This window comes from Mauremys reevesii, linkage group 4 (assembly GCF_016161935.1).
Source record: "Mauremys reevesii isolate NIE-2019 linkage group 4, ASM1616193v1, whole genome shotgun sequence".
Classification (NCBI taxonomy): Eukaryota; Metazoa; Chordata; order Testudines; family Geoemydidae; genus Mauremys; species Mauremys reevesii.
The window spans coordinates 32,372,700-32,386,738 of NC_052626.1; the positions used below are offsets into that span (position 1 = coordinate 32,372,700).

General features: G+C 43.3%; 1 protein-coding gene across 5 annotated transcripts in view; it reads left to right on the forward strand.

The window, feature by feature from the left end:
- FOXN3 (forkhead box N3) overlaps positions 1–14,039 on the forward strand; it is a 399,108-nt gene that overhangs the window by 188,309 nt on the left and 196,760 nt on the right. The window contains exon 1 of one of the 5 annotated variants that reach the window (XM_039535615.1): positions 12,414–12,630. The exons of the other annotated variants lie outside the window; for them this stretch is intronic. The gene's annotated coding sequence lies outside the window, so the exon portion shown is untranslated. Of the gene's footprint in view, positions 1–12,413; positions 12,631–14,039 lie in introns of those variants that run through there. 5 annotated transcript variants of the gene reach the window in all.

Genomic DNA, 14,039 nt, shown 5'->3' on the forward strand with positions numbered 1-14,039 from the left:
AGCTGAATGAAGTGAAATCACTGAAAATCTTGACAAAGTGGTTACCCACTAAAATGCTAGAGCCCACAACACGTTCAAAATTGCTGATTAGAAGAATTTGTTTTTCCCCCAATTAATTTTCAGGCTGAATTTTGCCACTGAGATTTTCAGAGCTTTAAATGTTACAACTAGATCATCCATTGATTTGACAACTAGTGCTATGCCATTGCAAAACTGATGTAGGTGAGATGCTTGTCACCAAGGCATATGCCTAAAATGTGTTTACTTAGGATCTGCTCAAGCACGTAGTCTATGATGGGATTGAAGGGCTCTGGAATGGCACCGAATGCCCAACCTAATTCTTAAGAAGGGGGTTCTTTTTCCATTTACAAGGATGCAGCTTGAGGAATCATCAGATAGGAGATGGAACATTTTATGGAGCTTGTCAGGGAAGCCTGCGAGTTTCAAGATCAGCCAAAGTGATTCCCTGTCAACAGAGTCAAACCTGACCTTGATATCCATAAATGTAATGTGAACAGGGTGCTTGAAGTCTTGTGCCTTCTCAATAAGCTGATGCACTGTGACAATTTGCTCTGTCATGGAACGGCTGGGAGTGAAGCCAGCTTGTTGTAGTCTTCTCTTGCTCCTTAGATATCAGGAGCTTGGGTCAGCAAGACAGAAGCAAAACCTTTCCCTGGGACAGATAGAAAAATAATGTCACAATAGTTACAATAGTCCCATTTGCTGCCTTTATGTTTCCCTAGTGGTAAAACAATGCCATTTTGCCAGTGACACCGGACCACCTCTGTTCTCCAGACAATATTGATCAGCATCTGCAGCCACAAAAGAATAGGTGGTTCAGCGCTTTTTGATAGTTCCGCAGCCATTTCACAGATTCCTGCCACCTTATTTCCCTTAAGCTTCTTTACATCTCTGTAGCTACTTCACATTACTATAGTTTTCTTTCAAACAGGACTATGTTAATGTGAACTAGGCACCTTTTAGTTCATGCCAGCAACATCCATGTGGGGCAGTGAGATAGCAGCACCTTGGTGCACTCTGCCATTCACACCCCCATAGTCCACACTGTAGTGCAGTGTAGACATAGCTTAATTTGTGTTCGGTGTTACTGAGCTTGGCAGACTGATAAATTCTACAATTGCTGATGGATGATTTCCAATAATGAGAGATTATAATGTAATCAATCATCTTTGTTTGGGCGTTGTCATGCGACCAAGTAAATTGGTGAATTCAATTCCCATGAAATCAGGTATTTGTAATGACAGGATCATGAGAAAAACACAACAGTGAAATGTGCTTACCATTGCTTTTTAAGACATTTGAGGTTATAGGTCCAATAAGGTTTTTCCATGGTCCACTTGAATTATCAACAGTAGCATTAAAATTACTGAGCAGAGTGACAATTTCGTGATTAGAGATAGTTGAATAAAAAGAGTTCAGTTGATTGTAGAACTTTGTCTTGTCTTCATCAGAAGCTTCACTGCTTGGAGCATAGCAAAGAATAGTTGTTCATCTTCCATGCTTACGCTACAACTGGGCTTTAAGTAGGCAACCGGAAAATGGTTCAAATGATAAGATTGATTTGTGGATATGACATTTAAAGAGGAGTCCCACTCCTTCCTTTTTTGTACCTCAAGCACCCAACCACAGAAGATGATCCTGGACACCTGAATAAGCAGAGAGACAAAGCTGAGGATATATAACATTTCGGTGACCTATGGGACTTAAAAGTGGCCTCTCACTGTCAGCATTGAAAAGAAGTCGGGCACCATTCAGATGAAGCATCTCTGAATGATTGAAAACATCAGATGATATGAATTCAAGTTGAATGAAGAGATCCATTTTCTAATTAAACATGTTCTGCCCCCTCAAGCACTTGTTCAACACTATTTATGGTGGTATGGTCATCTGCTCCAAATACCTACCACCTTCCCTATGAGAATCATTTTTTACTTTGATCCAATGAAAGCAGGACAGAAAAGACCCACTGGAAGCCCTAAAATACTATGGATAGATGGTGTCAACATACAGCTGTTCCTCATATCCTACCACTGGCATTCTCCCCATCACATGCCAAATTTGGCTCAGAACAAAATGGAGTTGCCTAATGCGTTCATTGGATATGCTGTCCAAACAACAACTTAAGAACTAACCCAACCTATAAACATGAATGATGCTTTACAGAGAAATATGAAGACCTCTCTGCCCGAGGAGCTTATAATCCAAACTTAATTATAACAAGTACAGTACACTGCAGTTCATAAAATCATAGAAATGTAGAGCTAATTGGGACCTCCAGAAGTCTGTAAGTCCAGCCCCCTGTGCTGAGAAAGGACCAAAAAAACCTAGATCGTCTCTCACAGGATTTGTCCAACCCTGTTCTTAAAAACCTCCAATGATGGGGATTCCCCAGCTTCACTTGGAAGCCTATTGCAGACCTTAGCTACTGTTATAGTTAGAGAGTTTTTCCTAATATCTAACTTAAATCTCCCTTGCTGCAGAGTAAGCCCATTACTTCTTGTCCCACCCTCAGTGGACATGGAGCACAATTGATCATTGTCCTCTTTATAACATCCCTGAACATATTTGAAGTGCTATCATGTCTCCCCTCATCTTCTTTTCTGAAGACTAAACATGCCCAGTTTTTAAAACCTTTCCTCATATGTCAAGTTTTCTAAATGTTTTATCCTCTGGACTATATGCAATTTATCCACAGCTTTCTTAAAGTGTGGCAGCCAAAAGTGGACACAGTAACCCAGCTGAGGCCTCACTAGTGCCAAGTAGAGCGAGACAATTACCTCCTGTGTCTTACGTATGACACTCCTGTTAATACTCCCCAGAATGATATTAGCATTTTTTTGCATCTGCTTCACACTGTTGACTCATATTCAATATGTGATCCACTATAAGCCCCAGATCCTTTTCAGCAATACTACCACCTAGCCAGTTATTCCCCATTTTGTAGTTGTGCATTTAATTTTTCCTTCTTAAGTGTAGTACTCTGCACTTGTCTTTACTGAATTTCATGTTGTTGAATTCAGATCAATTCTCTAATTTGTCAGGGTTGTTTTGAAAGATGCTCTTCTTGCATCATTCTCCACACTGCCTTACCATTTTAATTCGATTGTATTTAAGGTCCAAATCTGCAGTTCTTATGCAAGCAAAACTCTCTATTAATGTCAGTGGGGAGCCCCCAGTGAGTAAGAACTGGAAGATAGACCTCAAAGAGATCACAGTTAATGTGTAAATAGAAAGGAGGAGTAGAGGGCTAATACTAAAAGCCAAATTTCACATCCTTTACTCTGGCAAAATTCCCACCAAAGTAAATGGGGGATTTCCATGAATAAGGGGTGTGGGATTTGTGCCAGTTTGGAAATTACCGAGAATCCTTGGACCCTCATATTGAACTCCTAGCAGGATCATTTTTCCAGTCTTCAAGCTGAAACACTAAACATCGAGGTCCTGTCTGCTTGGAATGGATATTAAAAATTATATGATGCTTTTCATAGAGGTCGTCTAGATCAGTGGTTCTCAAACTAGGGCCGCCGCTTGTTCAGGGAAAGCCCCTGGCAGGCCAGGCTGTTTTGTTTACCTGCCGCGTCTGCCAGTTTGGCTGATCGCGGCTCCCACTGGCTGCAGTTTGCCGCTCCAGGCCAGTGGGGGCTGCAGGAAGCGGCGCAGGCTGAGGGATGTGCTGGCCACCCTTCTTGCAGCCCCCATTGGCCTGGAGCGGCAAACCGCGGCCAGTGGGAGCCGCGATTGGCCGAACCTGTGGACGCGGCAGGTAAACAAACTGGCCCGGCCTGCCAGGGGCTTTCCCTGAACAAGCGGCGGCCCTAGTTTGGGAACCACTGGTCTAGATGATTGCCCATGCCTGTCATTTACCAAAGTCCCCTACTGTCCCCATGACTGTGCTGCAAAAATATGCTCTAATGCCTTTGTTTCTAGATTTCCACAGTTTATACATAAGCTACAACTATTCCCAAATGGTGCAAACAATAGGTAATTGAAATCTAGTGTATATACCCTTATAAAGAATATATATTGTGTTCAGAACTTTTAGGTAATTATCACAAGATTTATGAGAAGTTAGTTCAGCAGGCGTGTCAAACTGAATTTGCTGAATTTAAAATACTTACATACGCACATTTATTTGAATGATCCCCTGCCCTATGCTTCAAAAATTGTTTTAAAAATCCATGAGAAACTAACTTATAGTTCCTTTATATAATGTTTATATCATTGTTGAAGAAGCATGGTTTAGTGGCTTAAATCAGAGGACTGAGAATTGGACAATCTAGGTTCTAGTCCTGGCTTCTCATGTGAAGATTTTGGACAAAACCTGGTGCTACTGCACTGAAATCATTTTAATCAGAGCTGAGCAGGGAATTATGTCTTTTAATGAGCTTTTTATCCACTTATAGAATTCTATGCCAAGGATATAATTTTCTGTTACATTCTAGAAGATAATCTTACAAAACCTAGGGAGAAGTTATTATTTTCAATGCAGTTATTCAGAACTTTTCCATAAGGGTTTGAGTTACCGTCATGGGCATATGACATACATGCTGGCAGAGATGAAGGCATGGAAATCTATAGCTATTGCCAGTTGCCGATTTTGATGTGAAATCTGTTGGCCTGAACTTTCTCCTTAAGGTGACCTATTGTATACTCGGTCAATTTATGTAGGTAGGAGTAGGTAGGTAGGTAGGTTCCTGGGCAGAGGTTCTCTCTTCAGAAGTAGAGTGCTGAAGCCCAGGGAAAAAAGGAAAGTGTAATAATAATGAAACCAAAAACTTGGCTGGCTTGAAGGAGACAAAGAAAACTTAATATTCGGGGTTGAATTTGCTTTTTGCTTGTCACAAGGATGAAAATACACTGTTGTCAAAGAAATCAGATATGCCACTAAGTTAACTGAGAAACTAGCATGCTTGAAAGGAATTCCCAGTTCATCTTTGTTTTAGCTACATGACAATGAGAAGTTTCCAAATCTAAATGATTTTTCACATGATAGACTAGGTTTGAAGGAGGGTTGACAATTGTGAAGAGCGTGGGCCGGTGCACCAAAGAAATGCCCTTCTGTGAACAAAGTATTAGGTAATGGCTTGATCCTTTGTGGTGCTGAGTGTCCTATCTGAACCTGCAGAAGGCCGAGGTCCCCACCACCCGCATTGGTGCTCAATATCATGTAGGAGCCAGTAGGTTGTTATTTGCTCATTTATTTGCATTGACCTAGTGCCTAGGAGTCCCAGCCATAGACCAGGACCACATTGTGCTAGGTGCTGTACAAATACAGAACAAAATGATGGTCCTTGCCCCCAAAGAGCTTACAATCAAAGTATAAAACAAGAGACAACAAATGGGTACAGATAGGGGATTATTAGAAAACAATGAGGCAATATGCATCAGCATACAGTTATCACTGACCTCTATGTACATTTTGCTGGGTTCAGTGCTGTGATGGGGTGGTCTGTCCCCTTAAGAATTGTGGTTTCTAGGGGTCAGCCCGTGGCTATTGTGTGGCATTGCCCTCTAAGGTTTTGGCAGGTCTGATATAAAAAGACCTAGGAGAAATTAGGAGAGAGGAAGTGGTCCTGGGAATAAGTAGTGTTTGAGAGGCAATCCCATCATTGTTTCTTTAAGAGTCCGGAATCAGGAACCTTACAGAGTGGGCAGGGCTCCCCTCTCCCCAGCAAATTGGGATGAGTTTTGAAAAGGGGACCAGTTTATATGCTGCCTCCTCCCTCATAGCAGGACAGCTGTCAGCAGGTGAAAGCTGGCCTGCTGAGCCCTCTGGATCTGGGAACTGATTGGAGGGAAAAGGGGCCAGTTGAAGGAGAAACTGGCTAAGGCCTTACAGCTGGCCTAAGTTACAAGTCCAGCTCCAAGTGGGAGAGATGGGTGACTCCTGCCTGAAGTAGAGTCAGAGGGTTGAAATACAAACCCAGCTGCATAAGGAGAACTGGGGGAGATGCCTGTCTGAGGGAGGGGAGTTCTAATTGCCTAAGCCACATCCTCAGTTCCATGAGGGAAACTGAGGCAGGCTTTCTGTGTCGCCTGGTTTTGCTGCAAGGAGGTGCTGAAGACCAAAGGTGATCACTAATAAGCACCAAAATAACACCTATAGGAACAGTATCCAAAGCTGTTTTACTATTGGGTTACATAGTTAAAAAACAGAAGTATCCCAGCAGAGGGACAGAATTATCACCATAACATCACAACCCAACTTTGGAGCCATCAGAGTGACATCTGGGGACAAAGGCAGAATCTCAGTGCTTAGGCTGGGACTCTGTGTAAAGCAACATGGTTCCTCGTTCCCTTCTCTAAGAAAGGTATTGCTGGGGCTGATTCTTCTCAGTCCATTGACTTGAATAGAGCTATGCCTGATTTACACCAGCGTAAGTGACAGGAGAATCTGAACTTTAGACTTGGATGCAATCTTGTCCACACTGAAGTCAATGGCAAAGTTCTCACTGACTTCAGTGGGGCAGGATTTCACCTCTGTTGCTGTTTGAAGCAGGATCTGGCAAACCTGCAAGTGGTGCTGAAGTGGGTAGGAAATTGCTGGAGGCTGAGCTAGTGGCTGCTACTGCTAAAGAGTCTTGCTGGAGAATAGGAAAAGTCTCTTCCCCTTAACAGTGTCTGGCTTTCTGCCAGTAGCCACCTCCTTCTGCAGCAGGCAATGGAGCTGCAGTCAGTGCTTGTTGCTTCTCTCCCTCAGGCCACAGCTGCTGAGCCACGTGGGAGCTTCCTGGGAAATAAAGTAACCAATAGCAATCATGATGAACTTGTTCATCACAATATGTATGGTACCCCTGGGCCAAATTCATTTCAGGTGAAATGCACCTCTGCACTAGGCTTAGGTAGAAGGTGATTGTTACCCTGACAGTGTATATGGTTGCAACTACACTGAAGTCCGTGTACCCATTTACACCACTAGTGAATTTGCACTGTTTTGTTTTTGTTTTTAATCTAGCAAATGAGTTCCCATAGCGTACCTAGAAGTGTTCTCTCTCTTTGCAAATCTGTAAGGGTGGGTGGATAGACAGACATTCCCTTTGCCAGGAAATGGATATTCCATGCTATGGTTTTAAATGTATTTTATTTCTTTGGAAATTTAAAGGCCTCTTTAGGTGCCCCATCCAGTGCTTTGGGCACTTATCCCCTACCAGAAAAATAGATCATGCACTTAGCAACACAATCGAAAGGACTGTTCCTTCACAATATATTGATGTATTCAACTAAACTAAAACCCTTCTAATCCATCACCAACCACTTCCTCAAAAACTGGGGAAAAGATGGGCTTTGCAGCACACCAGGAAGGCTAACAAATCCAGGCTTTGGGAGAACTGGAGGGACAGGTTCAAAGGTGAGGACCTCTTAAGGATAACATCATACCAGCAAATGTTCCCAATTTATAGTGAGGCAGCTCCAACTCAAGCATCTCTGGTAATCACAACTATGCAATATGGCGTGGGGAGAACAATCCCTCAGGTAGAAAGATGTCAGGCTATTCCTAGGAGGCAGGGTGGCTAGAGCGCTGGACAGCGACTTGGGAGACATGCATTCTATGCCTGGGACTGCCATTAGTTTCTGGGTGGCCTTGGGCATGTCACATCACGTCATCTCCATGCCTCAGTTTTCACATCTGTAAAAGGGGGATAATGACATTGATCACTTTGTAAAGCTCTTTGAGATCTGCTGTTGTACAGTGCTATATAAGAGCTAGATATTATTATTTAGGGCTTTAGAGAGACATTTTCAAAAGCACCAAAGGGCTCTGGAAACACCCAAGCCCCACTGAAAGTCAGTTAAAAGTCAATGGAACTAAATCCTTTCACCACTCCCCCCACCCCCCCGCAGAAGTGAACAGCAGCACCAATACTTGGAAACCTAATACCATCTGGAAACCCACTGGCTGTGCTTACCATCCATCTGAGGATCTCAAAGACAGGCTATCAATATCTATAAATCCAAAATAGTTCATGTGACGGAATTGCAGCTGTTCTGAAATACTGGAGGAAGACTGTAGGTTGACCTGTTTGGGGGATGTTTACTGTATGAATATATTGGTTTAATTACTAGAGGGCTGTAAGGAAAAAACTGGCTCACAATAAGCCACTTCTCAGCAAACGCTTGAGAGCGGTTAAGGGACAATGCCATTACAGAAAAAAGGCCTGTGCATGGTTAAGATCAACTATAGCATGTTAAAAAGCAGAATGTCTCTCAAAAGAGATGGGAATTGTTCAGAAGAGTTGTTTAGGGGAACCAGACTAAGATTCAGATGCCCCCTGGGGTGTCTGAAAAAGTTAGGTATCAGAGGGGTAGCCGTGTTGGTCTGGCTCTGTAAAAAGTGGCAAAGAGTCCTGTGGCACCTTATAGACTAAGGGTACGTCCAGACTACCCGCTGAATTGGCGGGTAGGGATTGATTTATTGGGGATCAATATATCGTGTCTCATCTAGACACGATATATCGATCCCCGAATGTGCTCCTGTCAACTCCAGAACTCCACCAGAGCGAGCGGTGGTAGCGGAGTCGACAGGAGCCACGGCTGTCAATTCCGTGCCATGAAGATGGGAGGTAAGTCAAAATAAGATATGTCGACTTCAGCTACGGTATTCCCGTAGCTGAAGTTGCGTATCTTACATCGACACCCTCCCCACCCCCCAGTGTAGACCAGGCCTAACAGACGTATTGGAGCATAAGCTTTTGTGGGTGAATACCCACTTCATCAGACGCATGGGAAATCCATCAACCTCATGAAAAAGTTAGGTCTGCCTAGCTTATCATGAGGATCTGGGGACTAATTGGAGGGAAAGGGGGCCAGCTGCAGCAATTGCTGGCTAAGGCCCTACAGCTGGCCTTAACTGTACGTCTAGGTGAACCTCTAGGTAAGATACACATGTGTAGACTGTTTATTGTTTTTAAAGTCCTTTTTCTCTAAATGCTTTGTTCCTGTTGTTAAATTAAATAATACTTTGGTTTAAGAAGGCTGTTGAGTCACTGTAGTCGCCTCTGGTCAGAGTCGCCTGAAGGGAAGAGCCGCACTCAGACCTGCTGGGAAAGCGCATTGATTCACAAGGTATATTGTGGCCCAAGGCCTGGTGTAAGAGTGGAAGAATTGCATAATTCCACCCTGCAATGGATTAAGATAAAGGCGTGAGGACTGACACCTGAAGGGTGAATTTAGAGAGATCAGAAGGGGATCGAGGTGCAGCTAGCTCTCTTATGCGACAGCTCATGTAAATCCCATGAAGACTATAGGGAAAATATGCATAGAAAAACTCCACAAGATGAAACAGAGGGAAATCTCTGATGCAGATCTAGATGATATCCACCCCAAGCCGCTGCAAAGATCATAGGGAAGGGCATTAGTGATGCATAGTTCAAGTCTGACTGGCATGGACCCAATGGGTTGAGAGCAATAGAATATTCAGTCTGAGTTTATTTTTCAGCTCAAACTTCTTGGGATATTAATTACATTGTTCTAACTTGATCCCTTGCCTGTGTGGCTTTATAAAGCAAAGGAGCTTTGTGGGCTGTAGATTTCCTAAAGCACAATGTATTATTTTTTTTCCTCTTTTAAATAAAGCAAGTGCTCTATTTTTGAAATAACATAATGAGTGAAAAATGACTTTCCACCTTGGTGGCAGGGCAGCAATTCGTTGTGCTGCCAACTGGAGGATCTGGACCAGGGACAGATTTGGGTTCCCAGGCTCAGTGCCAGAAGAGCTGAGACATATTTTTGAGGTGATGTACTTGGACTCTAGGGGGAGATTGTTGTTGACTGATCTGAGCTGCTTTAGAAAACATCTTGCCAGCTGATCCACAAAACAGCACTGCTCTTTGCTACAAAATGGACTGCTCTTCTGCCCTGAATTGGATGTGAGTTGAATATATAAGATGTGGTTGTTATGGTAGCTACAAGTGTTGCTGTAAAGTTCAGTGTATTTAGAACTTAAATTAAAAAATCTCTGCATACAAATAAATGTATTACCAACCACTCATTGATGGATATATGTTTTATTAGTATTATTATTATTTAATTAAATCACTAAGGTTGCTGCAAAGACTGAAGTGTGAGATTAAAATGCATTAGCTTATCTCTCTGTACTGCAATAAGGGGAGATCCATTTAATCAGCCTTAGTGGTACTGTGCCATAGGTGAACACAACATTTTACAGAGAAAAAAAAAAAAGCCAAAGAGCCAGATGCTGGTTTCCCTTAACACTGGTGCAAATCCAGAGTAACTTCATTGCAGTAAACTGGAGTGTACACCAGGTTATGTGAAAGCCAACTCTGACCCCTGGCCCTGTGTAGCTTTCAGTTGCAAATACTATGGATCTCAGTAGGAGACTGCTCATTGTGCATAAAGTTAAGCATGGGCGTATGTCCTTCACAAGATCAAGGCCTAACTCCTTTATCCTACAAGCTGATTTGTGAGAAAAGACTTCTGCACCAACATGGAGCCCAAACTTCAGTGGAGCTTTACATGCCGATCTGCTTATGTGGGCCCCTGCACCTAAGATCCCAATCCTACACAGACTTATACATGTGCTTAACTTTACACCCTGTGAATGTCCTATTGACTTCCATGAGAGTGCTCACATAGGTGAAGTTACTGAAGTGTGTAAGTATTTGCAGGATCAAGGCCAAAAGTTTTTACCAAAAATAAAGTGAAAAATCTATAGACTAAGGTCCTGATTTTGCGAAGACTTATGCATGTGCTTAACTTTATGCACTATGTGTACTCCTGTTAGGGTTGCCAACTTTCTAATCGCACAAAACTGAACACCCTTGCCCCGCCGCCTGCCCCACCCCAATCCGAGGCTCTGCCCCCCGCTCACTCCATCCCCTCTCCCTTCAATCGCTCACTCTGCCCACCCTCACTCACTTTTGCTAGGCTGGGGCAGGGGGTTGAGGTGCGGGAGGGGGTGGGGCCGGGGACAAGGGGTGCAGGAGGGGGCTCTGGGTGGGGCTAAGGAGTTCAGAGTGCAGGAGGGAGCTCAGGGCTGGGGCAGGGGGTTGGGGTATGCAAGGGGGTGTGGGGTGCTGGCTCTGAGGAGGGAATTTAGGTGCGGAAGGGGACTCAGGGCAAGGGGTTGGGGTAAGGGATCCAGGCCGTGCTTACCTCAGGCGGCTCCCGGAAGCAGCCTGCTTGTCCCTGCGGCCCCTAGACACAGGGGAAGCCAGGGGTCTCCGTGCACTGCCCATGCTCACAGGTGCCACCCCCACAGCTCCCCTTGGCCATAGTTCCTGGCCAAGGGGAGCTGTGGAGCCGACGCTTGGGGCGTGGGCAGCACATGGAACCCCCATGGCCGCCTCTGCCTTAGCCCTGCTGTGCCGCTGACCGGACTTTTAGCATCCCAGTCAGCAGTGCTCACCAGAGCCACCAGGGTCCCTTTTCGACTGGGCATTTCTGTTGAAAACCGGATGCCTGACAACCCTAAGTACAATTGACTTTCCTGGGACTACTCATAGAGTGCAAAGTTAAGTACATGAGTAACTGTTTGCTGGTTTGGGACCTGTGCTTGATGAAGAGGTGAATGGGGAAGATAATCTCTTACAGAAAGATAGATATTATTACTCTAGGAAAGTGGTTCTCGAACTTGGGCTGCCACTTGTTCAGGGAAAGCCCCTGGCGGGCTGGGACGGTTTGTTTACCTGCCGCGTCCGCAGGTACAGCCAATCGCAGCTCCAGGCCAATGAGGGCTGCAGGAAGGGTGGTCAGCATGTCCCTTGGCCCATGCCACTTCCTGCAGCCCTCATTGCCCTGAAACGGCGATTGGGAGCTGTGATCAGCCAAACCTGCGGATGCGACAGGTAAACAAACTGGCCCAGTCCGTCAGGGGCTTTCCCTGAACAAGCGGTGGCCCAAGTTTGAGAACCACTGCTCTAGGGGACCAGAGTTTTCCCAGGGAGAGTTGAATGTAAAAGTTGTTTGCTTTGTGAATGTCTTGATTGTTGATTTCTTAAAATAATATTAATATTATTATTATTGTCTACCTAGCTATAAAACCCCAAGATAGGTTAGCAGTATTGAATATTCAATGGACTATCTTTCAGTTGTTGATCATTGTTGAAAGATTTTGTAGTTTGTGCCTCTTTTGCAATTACATGTAGTTAGAACGTTTTAACATCAGTTTGTCCCCACCCCCAGTATTCCTCTGATTTTTGCAGCCAACTGTAGGTTGTTTTTATGCAAACCAGACCAAGTCCCAGGGCAAAACTGACATCATAATGGCTTGTCATTAGAAAAATCAGGAGCAGGGTGTGGAAAGACTAAAGCGGGAAGCTCCCACATTTCCCACCAATGAACTGTGAAGTGAACTCTGCTTGTCAGACAGGTTATTGGGGCAGGACATGTGACGCTGTTTCAAAGCAGCTTTTTGCCAACACCCTTCAGCTATGAGAAGCTCAGGAATCTCATCAGGTGGAGAGCTACTGATAAGTTAGGACTTGCATGCTGTGTGGTTGCAGAATACTCCACTGCTTTGTCTTTTTTTTTTTTAATCACTTGCCTCTTTACAAAGCAACACAAACAATGCAAGCAAGGATCTAAGCGTGTTTTTCTTGTAGACTCGGAAATGTGAATGTAAACACATGAAGGCCATCCAAATTGCTGTTGGTAGGTAGAAAAGTCTTTTTCCTTTAAATTGTACAGCAGCAAGGTTCTTGTTCCATTTCATTAATATTTTTTGTTTTGGAAGAAAAGGGGTGATTAAAAATGCAATTCTAATGGTGTGGATTTGACTTAAAATGGAAAAAAGCCAAGAGGAAAATCAAAGTTGAAGTTGTAAAACTCCATCTTTAACTTCCTTTTTCTTGTGCCTAAGTATTGTGTGTTATTTAAGGTCTGGCATTGTTTGGAGACCCTGTAGTGTCTAATGTATTAAATTAGCTCAGAATAGCAATTTCACTTTTGACTATGAGTTTCCTTGCTTTCACTTCTGGCTGGGCATTTCTCACCCTTGGAACTAACTTCAGTACAGACATGTGTAACGCTAATTGATTTCAGCAGGGGTTGGGCATGTTTCAAAGAGCAGAATTCAGCCCTTAATGTCATTTTAACTTCAGTCTTTGTATGAATTGCCACTTCACATCAGAATTTACTAAACTGCACTTCTAAATATGCGAGCAATTTATCTGGATAATCATAAAGTGTCTGCAGTCTTTACTCAGACAAAAGTCCCAATTGATGTGAACTGCTACATAAAACAACCACTTTTGTCACAGCAAACATTCATTACAATGATAATGGTAAACTATAAACTCTCTTACTTCACATTAAACAGAATGAGGAAAATGTACAGGAGTACTTGTGGCACCTTAGAGACTAACAAATGTATTTCAGCATAAGCTTTCGTGAGCTACAGCTCACTTCTTCGGATGCATAGAATGGAACACAAGCTTTCGTGAGCTACAGCATAGCATAGCTGTGTGTTCCATTCTATGCATCCGAAGAAGTGAGCTGTAGCTCACGAAAGCTTATGCTGAAATTAATTTGTTAGTCTCTAAGGTGCCACAAGTACGCCTGTTCTTTTTGCGGATACAGACTAACACGGCTGCTACTCTGAAACCTGTCAGAATGAGGAAAGTCATCTTCATTAATATACTACTTTTGGGGAAAAGTTTTTATGTGTATTCCAGCGCCTAAAAACCAAAATATATCTTTAAAAATGCCTCCATGTTCATGTTGTCACAGATTATAAATTTTAATGGAAATTTAAATAATCACAAATCTCAGGAGACAGGTTGGATTAACAGTGTTTTGAAGGAATATTTTACCCTAAACTAAAGCACATAAATCAAACCCCAAAATAACTGAAAATGATTGTCATTTTGTTTCCATTTGGACACAGCACTTGCTAATCACGTGTGCACTTGTGTTCTTAGCACTGTAGAGACCTGCGTTGCATTTTAAGGTCAGGCTTCAATTTCTGAAGAATCTAATTTAAAGCTATTTATAGTGCTTTTTGATTGCCTGTAATAACTAATGGAAAAACTGGGCAACAGAGAAATAAATGTGTAACAGCT